General features: G+C 56.2%; 1 protein-coding gene across 2 annotated transcripts in view; it reads left to right on the forward strand.

Moving 5' to 3' along the window:
• The first annotated feature begins 14648 nt into the window (after positions 1–14648).
• The window catches only part of LOC102943007 (discoidin domain-containing receptor 2), a 151230-nt gene continuing 150927 nt past the window's right edge, over positions 14649–14951 (forward strand). For both annotated transcript variants that reach the window (XM_027832615.3, XM_043530733.1), the window contains exon 1: positions 14649–14827. The gene's annotated coding sequence lies outside the window, so the exon portion shown is untranslated. The remainder of the gene's footprint in view (positions 14828–14951) is intronic.

The following is a 14951-nucleotide window of genomic DNA, read 5'->3' on the forward strand; positions in this document are numbered from 1 at the left end:
ACCCCACGGATCAGCGCCCTCCCACTCCTCCCCCCGGCAGTCAGTTGGCTTGCGGTGTTCGGGGCGGGGGAGGAGCGAGGACATGGCGCGCAGGCTCCCCCTCCCCCCCGCCTCTTGAACACCACAAACCAGCTGATTGCCATGGGCAGGAGGCGGGGGAGGGGGGGAGCGAGGACGCGGCATGCGGAGTAAAGGGGGAGGAGGGGGGAAGAAGAGGCGGGTGAAGGGTGGGGGCTTGGGGGAAGGGGCGGAGTGGGCGGGCCGAGGGTTGAGCCCCCCGCCCCTGGTGCTTGCAGAGTAGGGGACGCTGCTACTGCTGTGCAACATGCTTCTCCTAGCCTCCAGCACCTTCAGCCTCCTTGCCTGCCTCCTTGTCCCCAGTGCCAGGGGCTGTGCCTGTGTGGGGTAAGGCGGGGGCACCTCCCAACTACAGGACTGGACTGGACTGTATGGCAAAAAAAAATTTCCCTGGAACCTAGCGCCCCCCCCCCCCATTTACTTTCATTCTTATGGGGAAATTGGATTCGCTTAACATCGTTTCACTTAAAGTCGCATTTTTCAGGAACATGACTACAACGTTAAGTGAGGAGTTACTGTACAAAGCTCACCATCTTTGCTATGAATCTGAATCTAAATGAATTGAACTCATGTCTGAATGTACATTGATCTTTTAACCAAACTGTCTCTCTTTTATTTTTTAATAAAGTTTAGTTTAGTTAATAAGACTTGGCTGTATTTGGGTAAGATCTGGAATATTCAATACCCTGGGAAGTGACGTGTCCAATCCTTTGGGATTGGTAGAACCTTTTCTTTTATATGATGAAATAAAATTTACAGAAATTTTCATCATAGTTGACATGGGTACCTGGATGAGGCCTGAGGCTGGATCACTTTAGGGAACTGTGTTGTTTGGAATTTTGAATAACCAGTGAGGTAATAAAGAAGCTGTTTTATGCTGTCTTGGTAAATCTAAGTATTGGAATATCCACCAGCTTTATGGGGATTGTCTGCCCCATTCTTTGCAGTTCACACTAATTGAGTGACCTCAGCTGGCCCGCACTGGAACCCCGGTCTCAGGGTCGTAGGATCCATTTGTTCCTCTCCCTCCAGAGCTTACAGACAGAGCAGACTAGCCTCAGCAAAGAATCCTGGTTCTGTCTCAGTGGTCACTAGAGCGGAGGTCACAGATAAGCTGATCTTATGGGGGCTGAACCTTAGCCTTGCTATGGAGACAGTGTTGCAGGGAAAAGTGCAGAAGAGGCAGCAGCAGATTAGTGATGTCACTGGCTCGTGGGGAACCAAAGAGCTGAGAACTGGTCGAAGTGGGGGAACCTCAGGACACAGCACTGCAGCTGGAGCCAGCAGTGTCGGTGGCAGTGGTAAGCAGCAAGCTCAGCAGCAGCAGTGAGCAGTGGTGGCAGGGACCATAAGAGCAGCAGAGACTGCGGCAGACCTCCGGGACATCGGTGAGCAAAGGTGGAGGCATCACTCAGGTGCCCTTGTCCCTCGGCGGCAGGAGGCTGAAGCGGGGTCTTATTGGAAAACCCGAGAGGTGGGCGGGCACCAGCCCGCCCACTTCTAAAGGCCCCTCCCCCAGCCTAGCGGGAGGGACCACTGGACCCAGGGACCAACTAAATATGGGGGACAACTAATGAAAAACAGGGGTCGGAGTGAAGGTCATAGGTTCAAAACGAGGATACTGGATGGGGACACCGAGCAGAGAGCTCCAGACAGCGCCCATTGCTCCTCAAAGCTGTCACGGGAGCCAGCAGACGCTGCCCAGTGGAACTCTGCCAGGATGCGTGAAACTAGGGAGGAACGGAAATAGGCCCCGCAGTCGCAGAGCACCCCCCCGTCCAACATCCTCCTCCTGGTATTATAGATGGAAACTTTGGCCAGGGCCAGGAGGAGATTGACGAGGAGGTCTCGCGACTTCATGGGGCCACGGATAGGGTGTGCAAAGAAGAACAAGTGCGGAGAGAAGTGCAGCCAGAACCTCAACAAGAGGTTCTGGAGGAGCAGGAATAGGGGCTGCAACGTGGCACATTCAAGATAGGCGTGCGCCAGGTTCTCTCTCACGCCGCAAAAGGGGCAGGTCCAGGTGCATGCCCGTGCTCACGGCTCCACGAAGGAGCAGCCAACCGATGTCCCCGGCCAGCCGTGGGACCAAGATGGAATAAAGGCTGGCCCACTGGGGCTCCTCACCCTCTTTAGGTGGAAGATAGTCTCGCCATTTGGTGTTGGGGCGGGATGCGAGGGTGAGGAAGTACAGTGTGTGGAGCACAAGTGTGTATAGATGGTTTCTGGGTGCGGTTGGAAACCAGACTGGCTGCAGGGTATGCAGCTGGCTCAGAGTGTGGGAGCGGGGAGGCCGGGGGGGGGGGGAGGGGAGACTCGCAGAACAGGGGCTGAAGAAAAATGTCTGGAGGGCCAGGGGTGAGTGGGGAGCGCCCTCTCGCAGGGCTCGCCACAGGAAAACGAGAGAATCAGGTGACAAGGCGGCCTTCACCTCCTGGAGTACGCGCCTAAGGGTCGGAAGGGTGGAAAGCCCCATGCGTCGTCCGAGCACACGGGGCTCCACCCAATCCCCCCTGTCGTAGTTTAGGAGGTCTCCGATTCTGGTGGTTTCTGCCAGGACCAACCTCCGACACACCGAGGGGGACTCCGCCACCTGCACACGGAGATCGAGGTTGTGTAGCAGGGGCTCCGCGAGGAGGCCCGCTCCCTCGGTGGCCACAAATGACCTGGTCGCCAAAAAAAGCTTCCAGGTCCAGAGGAGGTCCTGGTAGAAGACTGGCAGCTCGGAGAGGTCTCGCGGAAGGCCTCTCGGATGGAGAAAAAAGAGCTGCCTATCATATCGGAGCCCTCGGAGGCGGCGGAGGAAGGCATGTGCCAATGTGCTCCACACCAGACTACCTGCACTGTAAAGTAGCCTCTGCAGGGCCTGGAGGCGGAAGACATGGACCTGGCTGCGCAAGCAAACCAGGCCCTGTCCTCCCTCCTCCAGGGTAAGACTCAGAGCCCCTGCAGAGACCCAGTGCAGCCCCAGCCAGAAGAACTCCAGAGCCATCCTCTGGAGCCTGGCCAAGATCCTCGGGCCGGGCTCAGGGTGTTGAGTCGGTGCCAGAGCATGGACAGGACCAGTTGGTTCAGCACCAGCGCCCTCCCTCGCAGGGAGAGACACCGGAACAGTCTTGTCCATCTCTGCAGCCGCTCACCCACCCTGGCCTCCAAATCCTGCCAGTTCTCTGGCTGAGAAGGATGCGTGGCGGATAGATAAATGCCAAGATAGAGCAGCGGACCCGCGCTCCACCGGATGGCTTGAAGCGCGGGTGGGAGGGAGCTTGCCTGCCACCCGTCCCCGACCACCAGGCCAGAGCTCTTGACCCAGTTGACCTGGGTGGAGGAGGCCGCCAAGTAAACGGCCTGGCAGGCCTTCACCCGCACCAGGTCGTCCGGGTCCTGGACCACGAGGAGCACATTGTTGGCGTACGCCGACAGGACCAGCTGCAGCTCCAGCTCCCGAAGCGCCAACCCCGTCAACCTCCCGCGGAGGAGATGGAGGAAGGGCTCGATCGCCAGAGCATACAGCTGGCCCTAAAGGGGGCACCCCTGCTGTACTCCCCGCCCGAAGCTGACCGGCTTGTTCAGGGTCCAGTTGAGCCTGACCGGACACTCCGCGTCAGTGTACAGCACCTGGAGAAAGCCCACAAACTGGGGCCTGAGGCCAAATGCCCGCAGTGTGCCCAGGAGATACCCGTGGTCCACCCTGTCGAACGCCTTCTCCTGGTCCAGAGACAGGAGGGTGAACAACAGACCATCCCTACGCCCCAGCTCCAAGAGGTCCCGGACCAAATACAAGTTGTCAAAGATGATCTGGCCCAGGACAGTGTAGGTCTGGTCGGGATGGACCATGTCTGCCAGCACGGACCCCAGCCGCAGCGAGATGGCCTTTGCTACAACCTTGTAGTCCATGCTGAGGAGCGAGACGGGACGCCAATTCCGTAGGTCGCGGAGGTCCCCCTTCTTCGGCAATAAGGCGAGCACAGCTTGCTTGCACGAGAGAGGGAGGACCCTGCTTTGCAAGGACTCGGCCCAGACAATGACAAGGTCCAGGCCAAGGACGTCCCAGAACATGCGGTAGAACTCCACGGTCAGCCGGTCCATGCCCGGAGATTTATTAGTGGGCATGCGATGGAGGGCTTCCGAGAGCTCGGCCAGAGAGAGAGGCAGCTCCAGCCGGTCTTGGTCACCCGCGCTGACCGTCGGGAGTTCGGTCCAGAGCACCCTGCGGGCATCGGCGTTGGTCGAATCCGGGGAGAAAAGGTTAGCGTAGAAGGCCCTGGCCCTTCCACGCATCTCCTCGGGATCCGTGAGGGGGGTCCCGTCCTCCGTCAGGAGGCAGGTGACATGCTTTTTGGCCCCCCTCCTTTTCTCCAGGATGTAGAAGAAGCGGGACACGCGATTCATCTCCCGAAGGAGACGGATGCGGGATCGAACCAGAGCGCCCCGGGCTCGATGGTCCTCCAGGGCCCGGAGCTCCTCCCGCTTCTCCCGGTACGCTGCGCGGAGGGGTGGATCCTCGGGGCCGGAGGCGAGATGCCTCTCTAGCTCTAAAAGCTCCTGCTCCAACTGCCCTATCACCGCATCCCTCCGCCAGGTGGCGCCCCGGGTGTAGTCGCAGCAGAAGAGCTGTGCGCGCACCTTCCCCACATCCCACCACTGCCTCACCGAGGGAAAGGCATGCCGCTGCCCCTGCCAGGCCAGCCAGAACTCCCGGAAGGACGCCACAAGCACATGTCCTCCAGCAAGCTGTTGTTAAAATGCTAATAGGCCAGCCCCGGCCTCTCCGAACTGAGAGAGGCTGTCATGGTCACCAAGTGGTGATCCGAGAACGGGGCCGGATGCCGGAGGCGTAGGCTCATGCCAGATGGAAATATGAAAAATAAATGCGGTCCAACCAGGAGTGGCGCGACTGATCGTCCTCCACCCGGACATAGGTAAAGGTGACATCGTCGTCCGGGTGGTGGTCGCGCCAGACGTCCACCGATGAGTGATGGTCCATGATCTCCCCGAGGATGCCAGAGGCTGCCTGGGATGTCTCGACTCCTGAGCGGTCCCGGTCCTCGAGGGTGGTGTTGAAGTCCCCGCCCAGGACTAGGCACTCGTGAGGACCCAGGGTGCCGAGGAAGACAGACACCTGCCGGTAGAAACGCACTTGTTCCGGGCCTGCGTTTGGGGCGTAAATGTTGACCAGGTTTAATATCAGCCCCTCCAAACGGGCCCGGACATGCAGCAGGTGGCCTGGCACGATCTTGGCTACCCCCAGCACCTCGGGCTGTAGCTCGGTGCAGAACAGGGTGGCCACCCCAGCTGAGTGGGCGCTGAGGTGGCTAAAATAAACCTCGTCCCCCACTCCAGCTGCCAGCTAGCTTCGACAGCCGGAGCCGTGTGGGTCTCCTGCAGGAAGATCACAGAGTAACCCCTGCTCCCGAAGGAAGGAGAGCACCTGGCACCTGCGGAGACCCATGCTACAACCCCTGGTGTTCAGCGTAGCAAAGATAGTGTCCTTCATAGGGAGGGCTGGGGTGAATCCTCACGGGCAGGGGTATTGATGGCCTCCAGCGGGCCCCGCAACAACCCATGTTTGACCCCAAAGGTCATCAGGGAGTTGCGGAACTTGCGGGCCCGCCGGTAGGCCATGAGGCCCTGCCTCCCGGTCCCTCTCCCCTCCCCCAGAAGGGCCTTCACGGCCCAGAGGATGCGATGGAAGTCCCCCCAGCGCTGGAGGGCGAGCGGCACCTTGCCCTTTGAGCCACGGGTGTCCAGTAGAAAACAGCACAACTCTTCCATCATCGCAGAGGGGGACGCGGCAGCCAACCCGCTGCTGTCCTCCGGTGGGGCCCCTGGAAGATCTTCACGGCCTGCGGAGACGGGGCAAGGAAGGAGTGGAGCCCCGGCACAGTTGCGCTGGGCAGCCCGTCCCCATCCCCAGCATGGGAGGGGGCGACGGAGGGAATAGTGCAGCCCCTATAATGTTGGGAAGAGGGGACACGAAAACCGCCCCGAGAGTTGTCCATAGACAGAGGGAACGAGACAACCTCGGGGGTGGCAACAGCATGGGAGGTGGAGGGGAGAGGGGCAAATTGGTGCTTTGGGGGCAGGAGCAGGGCCAGGAGTGAGATCAGAGGCAGGAACAGAATCGGGAACAGGGACTGGAGAAGGGGCAGGAGCGGGATGTAAGGTAGGGACCGAAGCGGGAGCAGGGACTGAGGCTAGGGCCGGGGTAGGAGCAGGGGCATAAGCAGGAGCAGGGGTGGGGATTCGGACAGGAGCAGGGACAGAGCTCGGATTTCAGCCCCCAGTAGCCGAGCTGCTTGAGTGCGGCTCCTCTGACCAGGGCTCCGGGCAGGAGGGGGGCTTTCGCCGACGCCGGGCACGGGCGTCACTACGAGCTCGTTGCCCGCAGCCACAGCGTCAGGCTTGCTGGGGTCTTCAGTGGCACCCCTCTCTGGAGGGGAGGCTAACTGCCCCGTCTTGGTGGTGGAGGGTGCGCCCACAGGTTCGGGGCCCGGCTGCTGGGCATCAGCTGCCTCCCCGAGGGGCTCGGCGGCCTCAGACGAGGTGCCGTCCACGGCCAGGCAGCCTGGTAGAGCCAGGGGCGCCCCAAGGACTAGAGCGGGAGCGACGGATTGGGGTGAGGGGCAGGGAGCAGGAGGGGGCGGCGGGATTAAGCCTCCGCCCAGATCGAGGCCTGCTGGCGGGGCGTCGTCCTCCCCCTGGGTGACTGGGGTCAGACCCAGGGCCTCGATCTCCTCAAAAACAGACGTAAAAAATCAGTCCCCGCGGCCCCAGAGTCCTCCCCGCCAGAAACCGGGGCAGCGATTGGCCCGGCATTGGCAGCGGTGGGGGCACAGGTGGCACAGGGGCCGGGGGGACCCTTGCGGAGGCCTCTTCAGGTGGGGACTGGACAAGGGGGGCAGGATGGCCTCCGTCTGCTGCCATGGCTTCCAGGGCCTGTGCCTCCTGCTGGGCTCCATCCAGGGGCGCGGCGGAAGGTGTAACAGCGTCAGCCCCCCGCAGCATCTTTCGGGGGGCCTCGTCTCCCTCGTCGGAGGGGAGGGATCGAGCCCGTGTGTTACGGGCGCCGTGCTTCCCCCGGACGAGTGCCCAGCCCTCCGAGGTGCAGATGGAGGGCCGGTCAGAAGGGGCAGGGCCAGGGGGCAAGGGCGATCATTCCAGGGCTCGGGGCAGCAAGGGCGGGACAACGGGGGGCCCTGGGGTGGGCCCTCTCCCTCAGCTGGCAAGGGTCTTGCCGCCCTCTCCTCCACGGGAGGTCCAGATGGTAAGCGGGGCGGTGGAGTGGGCGGCTGCAACGGTGGGGGGGGGAGTAGATGGACGAGGGCTCTGCGCCTCTCCTCCGTGCTCCCCGCAACAACAAGAGTTGCTACCACCCCAGGAGCAGGGATGTTAAAGTCACCCAGGTCGTAAATAAACCCCCTCCACAAAGTCCCCCTGCAGGAGTCCTCCTCTTCCTCCTCCTCCACGGCAGCAGCGGTTCCGACGCAGCAGCCAGCGGCCAGCCAGGCAGGAGGGACCCATAGGTGGTGGTGGCGGTGGGGTTCTGGCTTCTCCCTCCAGAGGCCGGAGAGGGGTGAGGGTGGCCAGCAAGTCTCCCCCCATCCCTGAGCAACAGCAGCAGCAGTAGTCCAGGGAGGGAGACTCCAGCCAGCAGCAGCCCAGGCAACGAGAGCTCCAGCCAGCAGGGCAGCCCGAGCAGACTGCTCTCTCCCTCCTGGAGCAGGATAGACACCCGCTCCTGCCTGGAAGGGCTGGGAGAGGGCTGATATTGGAAGCAAGCAGTTCCCAGGTTGATCGCGGGAAGCAGGCTCTGCTGTGGCCATGCCCCAATCAGGGCTTAGCTGGCCCTTATAAGAGGGCAGTGTGCCAGGAGCAGACAGAATCTTCTCTAGCTGTGGAGGGAGATGGGCCTGGCTGCTGGGGAGCATACCTGGGTACCTAAGGTGAAGCAGGGCTGGGGAAGGCCAGAGGAGCTGGGAGGCTCCAGACTGGAAAAGCCCCAGGCTGCAGGCCTGGCAGATGGCCTAAGACAGGGTACTGGGGTTGCAGGGGGCAGCCCATGGTTAGGCAGAGGCAGCAGGTCCAAACCCTCCTTGCCTGTGATGATTGGCTTATACACTACAGTCTGCAGGGGCTCGATAGTGACTAGCAGTAGCCAAAGACTGAGATGAGGTGGGGATAGTGGGTGGGGGTTCCCCTGGGAGGGGAGACCCAGAACTGTGGGATACTGCCAGGGGGCAGCACCCTGGGTAAAAGGGGCACTGTGAGGGACATGGGTGGGGGCCAGCAGCAGCGAGACACCAGCCTGCAGAGGGCGCTCTGGAGGCTGGAAGAGCTAATTCCCTGAGAGACCAGCAGGAGGTGCTGCAGGGGTGAGTTGCTGCACCGTGACCGAAGCGAACCCACCCCAAGACATCCCTGGACTCTGGGATGTTGTTGAGCTTGGACAAAAAATCGTGAGTCGGGCGTGCTAGAGTGACAAGGGGTGTGGCATGTTAAAGAGACATTTATCCAGTGGACTTTCACACCATAAGGTGGGAAATTGAGGCAAAGGCCACTGACCAGCGTACTGTGAGACACTTGTAACGTTTTCCCAAACTAATGTTTTCTTCTTTTAATAAAAGGTTTATTTAGTTATGTACAGATTCAGTGCTTGCAACTGGGGAATATTGCATCTTAGAGGTGCCTAGGGGTGATGTTTAGTTTCCCCAAATTACTGGATGGGAGTGTGCGACATGCCCCATGGTACAACCTCGACTGTGGAATCGTTGTGTCCCCCTAACCCTCTAGCTCAAAGTACCTCTCACACTGCTCTGCGAGTGACAAGCAGCCCCTTCATGCTTTGCTCTCACAGCCATTGGCACGTGAAGGCACACCCAAAGTTCCACGGAGGTGCTCATAGCCACTCATGAACTGTATCCAGGGAGTTACAACTCTGACTGTTGCAACATACGATCTGTTTTCATTATAATTTGCTCTTCAAACTATGTCATCTCTAATAAATTTGTCTGTAATGCACAAAATTTGCAATATGTGGTGAACCGGCAGAGGTTTTTTCCATATTGGTCTAAAGTTTCAGTTGCACCCTAATCTCTCTGGTGCCCCTTGCTGCTGCCTACACAGATCCCAGGTAGTAGTTTACTGTGCTGCTCTCGCTCATTGGGTGTACAGCTCATCTTCCAGAAGGACTAAAGGGTTCTTTGATTCCAAGTGTCAGAGACATTTGTATCCACCCAGCAGAACTGCACTGGGGAAGCTGCAGCTGACACGTAAGAAAAGTTCCTGCACAAAGGAGGTTATGCTCCAGACCCATTCTGAACAGTTCAGACCCACAGAGCACACCAGGGGCTGTGCAAGGATCTCACAGCGGTCAGTGCTGGGAGTACTGAGCTCTGGGGAGGGATATGAAAGAGGTACGGCTGGTCACATGACACATGAGAAGAGGGGAGGACTGGGCCTTGCAGAAGGGCATGGAATGCAACATAAATGTTGCATCCCAAGTAAGGAGGAAAGACCTAACTGGATGAATAACCACCTCCAGAAGGGTATTAGGAGTAAAGTAAGTTTTCAAGGAATGGAAGAAGGGGTTGATCAGCAAAGAAAGCTAAATATTGGAGGTCAAAAAGTGCAGGGATGAAGTGAGAATTGCCAAAAGTCAAGCTTGCAAAGGAAATTAAAACAAATAGTAAAAAGTTCTTGAGCCATATAAATAAAAAGAGCAAGAACAGAAAACATGGGGCTGCTATGCCATGAGGATGGGATAGAGAGTAAGGATAATCTAGGTAACTAAAAGCTAAATGAATGCTTCACCTCAGTTGTCAGTAAGGATGATAATGTAGAACATGGGCACAAAGACAGGACAGTTTATGGGAATTAGTGTATGGAGATGGAAACAAAGCTCAAAGAGCTTAATGTGCTCAGGCTGGGGGACCAGATAATCTCCATCCCAGAATAACAAAAAAAAATAGCATGAGATTGCTAGTGTGGTAGCAAAGATTTTTAATAAATGTATCAAATTGGGGGTGGTACTGTATGAATGGAGAATAGCAAACATATTTTATTTAAGAATAGGGAAAAAAGTGATCTGGACAACGACAGATCTGTTAATCTGTTGTCAATGTTATACAAGGTTTAAGAACAAATTTTGAAGGAAAGAATTAAAGAGGTAAACAGAACATAGGATAACATGCACTATCAGCTATAAACTGGGGGCTCATCAGGGGAAAGTGACGAAGTAGGAAAGAGACTATAAGCCAGCACTGTAATACGGCCATAAAAAAGGCAAATGTGATCGCAGAATGCATCAGGCAAGGGGTATTTCCAGTAGAGAGAAGGAAGCATTAGTGTCATTGTATAAGACATTGATTGGTAAGACCTCATCTGGAATATTGTGTGCAAACTGGAATAGGTGCAGAGAAGGGCATTTTTTAGGATGATCGGGGAATGGAAGTCCTGCCTTACAAGAGGAGACTGGAAAACTTTGACTTGCAAAATGAAGGCTGACAGGGGATATGATGGCTTTTTATAAATACATCCGAGTGGGTTAACACCAGGGAGGGAGAAGAGCTATTTAAGCTAAAGGACATGTTAGCACAAGAACAAATTGATTTAAACTGACCATGAATAAGGCTGCAAGTTTTCACGGAGGTCACAGAACTCACGGATTCCGTGACTTTCAGGGACCTCCTTGACTTCTGCTCAGGCAGCCCCTGGGCCATGCGCACCACGCTCCCCTCCCCCAGCAGCAGCAGGAGTTTGGGTGTGGGCTCAGGGCTGGGGGTTGGGACGTGGGAGGCGGTGAGGGCTCTGGGCGGCGCTTACCTCGGGGGGGCTCCCCGGAAGCGGCTCCTAGGCGGAGGCGTAGCCAGGGGACTCTCCGCACTGCCTCTTCCTGCAGGCATCACCCCCGCAACTCCCACTGGCTGCGGTTCCCAGCCAATGGTAGCTGTGGAGCTGGCGCTCAGGGCAGAGGCAACACGCAGAGCTGCATGGCTGCGCACAGAGCTGCCTGGCTGCGCCTCCACCTAGGAGCTAAGGGAGGGGGATATCGCCACTTCTGGGGAGGCGCAGAGCCAGGTAGGGAGCCTGACAGCCCTGCCAACCTCCTCTCTCTCCCCCTCCCCCACGTGCACCAGCACCAGCAGGGTCCCGGGCCTCTCACCGCCACTTGCTCCACCCCAGGACCAGCAGTGCCCCCCGGGCCACCCTCTGCCCCCAAGGTTAGTCAGAGGTATATACTACAAGTCATGGACAGGTGACGGGCCGTGAATTTTTGTTCACTGCCAATGACCTGTCCATGACTTTTACTAAAAATACCCATGACTAAAACGTAGCCGTAACCATGAATACATTTAGTCTGGAAATTAGAAGGTTTCTACCTGTGACTCTAATAACATATCAAGGCAAGAGGGCAGAAGGCTCACTGGTATCTGGTAGCAAGTTTCAGCTGGCTTGACCAGTTCAATGCACCCCAACTCACTAATGTCATAACCTGTATCTGAAAGGTGTCATGTACAATATCAACAGGAAGCTCACAACATACTGATCATTCATATTATAGTGTGGTGTGGGTACAGAAGACAAATTAAAAATTACAAACTGTAGTGAGGCTGAAGGACCTCCCTCTGGTATTGAAGAGGTTAACGCCCCCTGGTGGGCACAGCCAAACCGACTCCCCTTGCAGGAAGTGCAGAGGCGGGGCTGGAAGTATAACAGGACCCTGCAGCTCAGTTGTGGCTGGACCAGGGAAGGAGGCAAATGTCTTTGTGTCCTCTGCAGAACCTGCAACTGACCGCCAGGGGTGAAGGCACACACTGACCGCCTGAGACAGAAGAGCCCAGAGAGCAACCAAAGTGTCGCCTGGCCACTGGATTGAAGAGCTGACCCCAGCAGCGACGGAGCACCCCTACGCCCTACCATTGACTCCACCCTTGGGGTTGGCAGCCCACTCACCTGAGGCCAGAAGGCCTTGCTATAGACTGTTTCCATACTCTGCCTCACCCAGAGAGCCAGAGCCCAAACAGCTATTGATTGCTTCAGCCAGGAGGCTGCAAGCTATAGACTGTTTTCCTGCTCTGCCCATACCTATGGCCATTCGCCCGCTGAGAGGGGGTAGCCCTGAACTCAGGAGGGGAGATGGCTACACAAACGTGTTGGAAATTACGTTATCAGTGTGTCTGCCAGGCAAGGCTAATGCTACTCCACGTGAGACAAAGGAATGCGGTTCTGCCATCTGGAATGAGACGGTAAAAGACAATGAGAATGAAAATTACATAGAAGGTAAACAGGACCATCAAGACAGCAGGGGGAGGAGATTGCAGGAAACAGATCAATTTGCATTTTAGCAAACACCAGCAGGGGAGGAAGCCAGCATGAAACGTCCTTTACTAGGAGACTCCATGTCACCTTCCTCAAACCTTGAATGAACTTTGCGGGTAACCTTCAGAAGGATCCCTTTCAAAGATTCATTGGACTATAAAGAGAGGGGAAGAGAATACCAAGTTATCTTTCATTTAAGAAGACAAAGGAGGCAAGTTTTTTAGACTTTGTGGGAGATCCTGACCAGAAGGGTGGTCAGCTACCTTGCTGGAAGGTAGATTGGTAAGGAAACTACTTTGAACAAAGGTTGTAGCTTGTTTTCTTAAGACTTTGCCTCTAGAATACAGTTTTCACTTTTATTCACGTGTAACCATTTCTAATTCTTTTATACTTGAACTCAACTTAAAACCCTGTCTTCTTTTGTTAATAAACTTGTTTTACTTTTAATCGAAACCAACCCAGGGCTGTGTTTGAATTAAAGTGAAAGTTAACTTCAGTTAATGTGCCAAGCTGCTGGCACATTCATAGAATCATAAGGCTAGAAGGGACTGCAAGGGTCTAGTCTAACCCCCTGCCAAGATGCACAATTTGTTGTGTCTAAACCCTCCAAGACAGGTGGCTCCAGCCTCCTTATGAAAACCTCCAATGAAGGAGCTTCTACAACCTCCCTTGGCAGTCTGTTGCATTGTCCGACTGTTCTTACAGCTAGGATTTTCTTGAGATTTAATCTAAATCTTCTATGCTGTAGTTTGAACCCATTGTCTCTTGTCCTGCCCTCTGTGACAAGAGAGGAATTTTTCTCCATCTTTTTTATGTCAGCCTTTCAAGTATTTGAAGACTGCTATCATGGCCCCCCCATTAATCTCCTCTTTTCCAAATGAAACATACCCAGTTCCTTCAGCCTTTGCTCGTATGGCATGCATTCCATCCCTGTGATCATCTTTGTTGCTAGCCTCTGGATCCTTTCCAGTTTCTCTACATCCTTTCTATCCATTCGTGACCAAAATTGGACACAGTACTCCAGCTGAGGCCTAACCAGTGCCTAGTAGAGCGGTACTATCACCTCCTGTGACTTGCAAGCTATGCCTCTGTTAAAGGAACCTAAACTTGCATTTGCTTTTTTTGCAACAGCATTGCGTTGCTGACTCATGTTGAGGTTGTGATCCACCACCGCTCCCAGAGCCTTCTCAGAAGTGCTGCTGCCAAGCCAGTTCTCCCCCATTCTGTATTTGTACATTTGCTTTTTCTTCCCTAAGTGTAGCACCTGACATTTGTCTTCGTTGAATTTCGTTGTGTTGTCTATAGCCCAGTTCTCCAATTTAGCAAGATCCCTCTGAACTTTAGCTCTATCCTCCAGACTGCTGGCAACTCCCTGCCCGCACCCCCACAGCTTCGTGTCCTCTACATACCCTGCGAGCCAGCCCACCACTGCTGCTCTGTGGACACAGGCACCAGGAGTAGTGGTGGATGTCTGATGTCTACGCTTAGACCACTACAGCAGCACAGTTGCAACTTGGCAGTGTAGACACTTACTACGATGATGGGAGGGTTTCTCCCCTTGGTGTAGTAAATCCACCTCCCTAAAAGGCGATAGCCAGATCACCAGAAGAATTCTTCCATGGATCTTGTGCTGTCCACCCTGGGAGTTTGGTTAACGGGGGGTTGGACTAGATGACCTCCAGAGGTCCCTTCCAACCCTGATATTCTATGATTCCAACTACGTTGCTCAGGGGTGTGATTTTTCACACCCACGGGCAATTTAGCTGGGTTGACCTAACTTTTTAGTGTAGCGACTTGAAGGTTAACAGGCAGCTCCTATCCCCGAGAGGGGGCAGAAGATCACACAAAGGAACCTGTAGCTAAGTGGGCTAGGAGGCAATACTCCCACATCACCGGTACGGAGCATTCCAAGGGACCAGCCCTCCAGTTCAGCCTTTACACAGGGTGACCAGACAGCAAATGTGAAAAATCCGGATGGGGAGGGGGGTAATAGAAGCCCATATAAGAAAAAGTCCCCCCAAAGCGGGACTCTCCCTATAAAATCGGGACATCTGGTCACCCTACCTCTACAGGGGGCATAACCGACCAGCCAGCCCCTGCAGAGCTGGGTCCTGGCACCCACTCCCGCAGCGGCCCCGGTGTCCAACACAAGGGTCCAGCCCGCAGCAGCTGTCAAATCCCCGGCAGGTCGGTCCCCCCCCGCCGGGCAGGAAGCAGGGATTCTCGCCTTTGCCTGTGTGACCCCCCAGCCCGCCGAGCTCCAGCCAGCGGCAGCGCTGTTGCTTTAAGAGCGGATCCTCGCAGCCCCCTCCCGCCCCGGCAGCCGGAAGGGGGATGTGATGCAAAAAAAGAAGGAAAAAAAACTCCCCGTGGAAGTTGGGAGCTCGGCGCCTGGACCCCGACTTCGCGCTGCGGGACGCGCTCCAAGGTAAGCGGGGCCCCCCCAGCCCAGCCTCGCTGCCCTCCCCCGGCAGCTCTGCGAAGCTTGTCGGGGCGAGCCCGCCGCCGGAGGCTCGTTTCCTCGGCGCCGGAGCGGAGCCGCAGCGCGCTGC

This window comes from Chelonia mydas, chromosome 16 (genome assembly GCF_015237465.2).
Source record: "Chelonia mydas isolate rCheMyd1 chromosome 16, rCheMyd1.pri.v2, whole genome shotgun sequence".
In the NCBI taxonomy this organism is placed as follows: Eukaryota; Metazoa; Chordata; order Testudines; family Cheloniidae; genus Chelonia; species Chelonia mydas.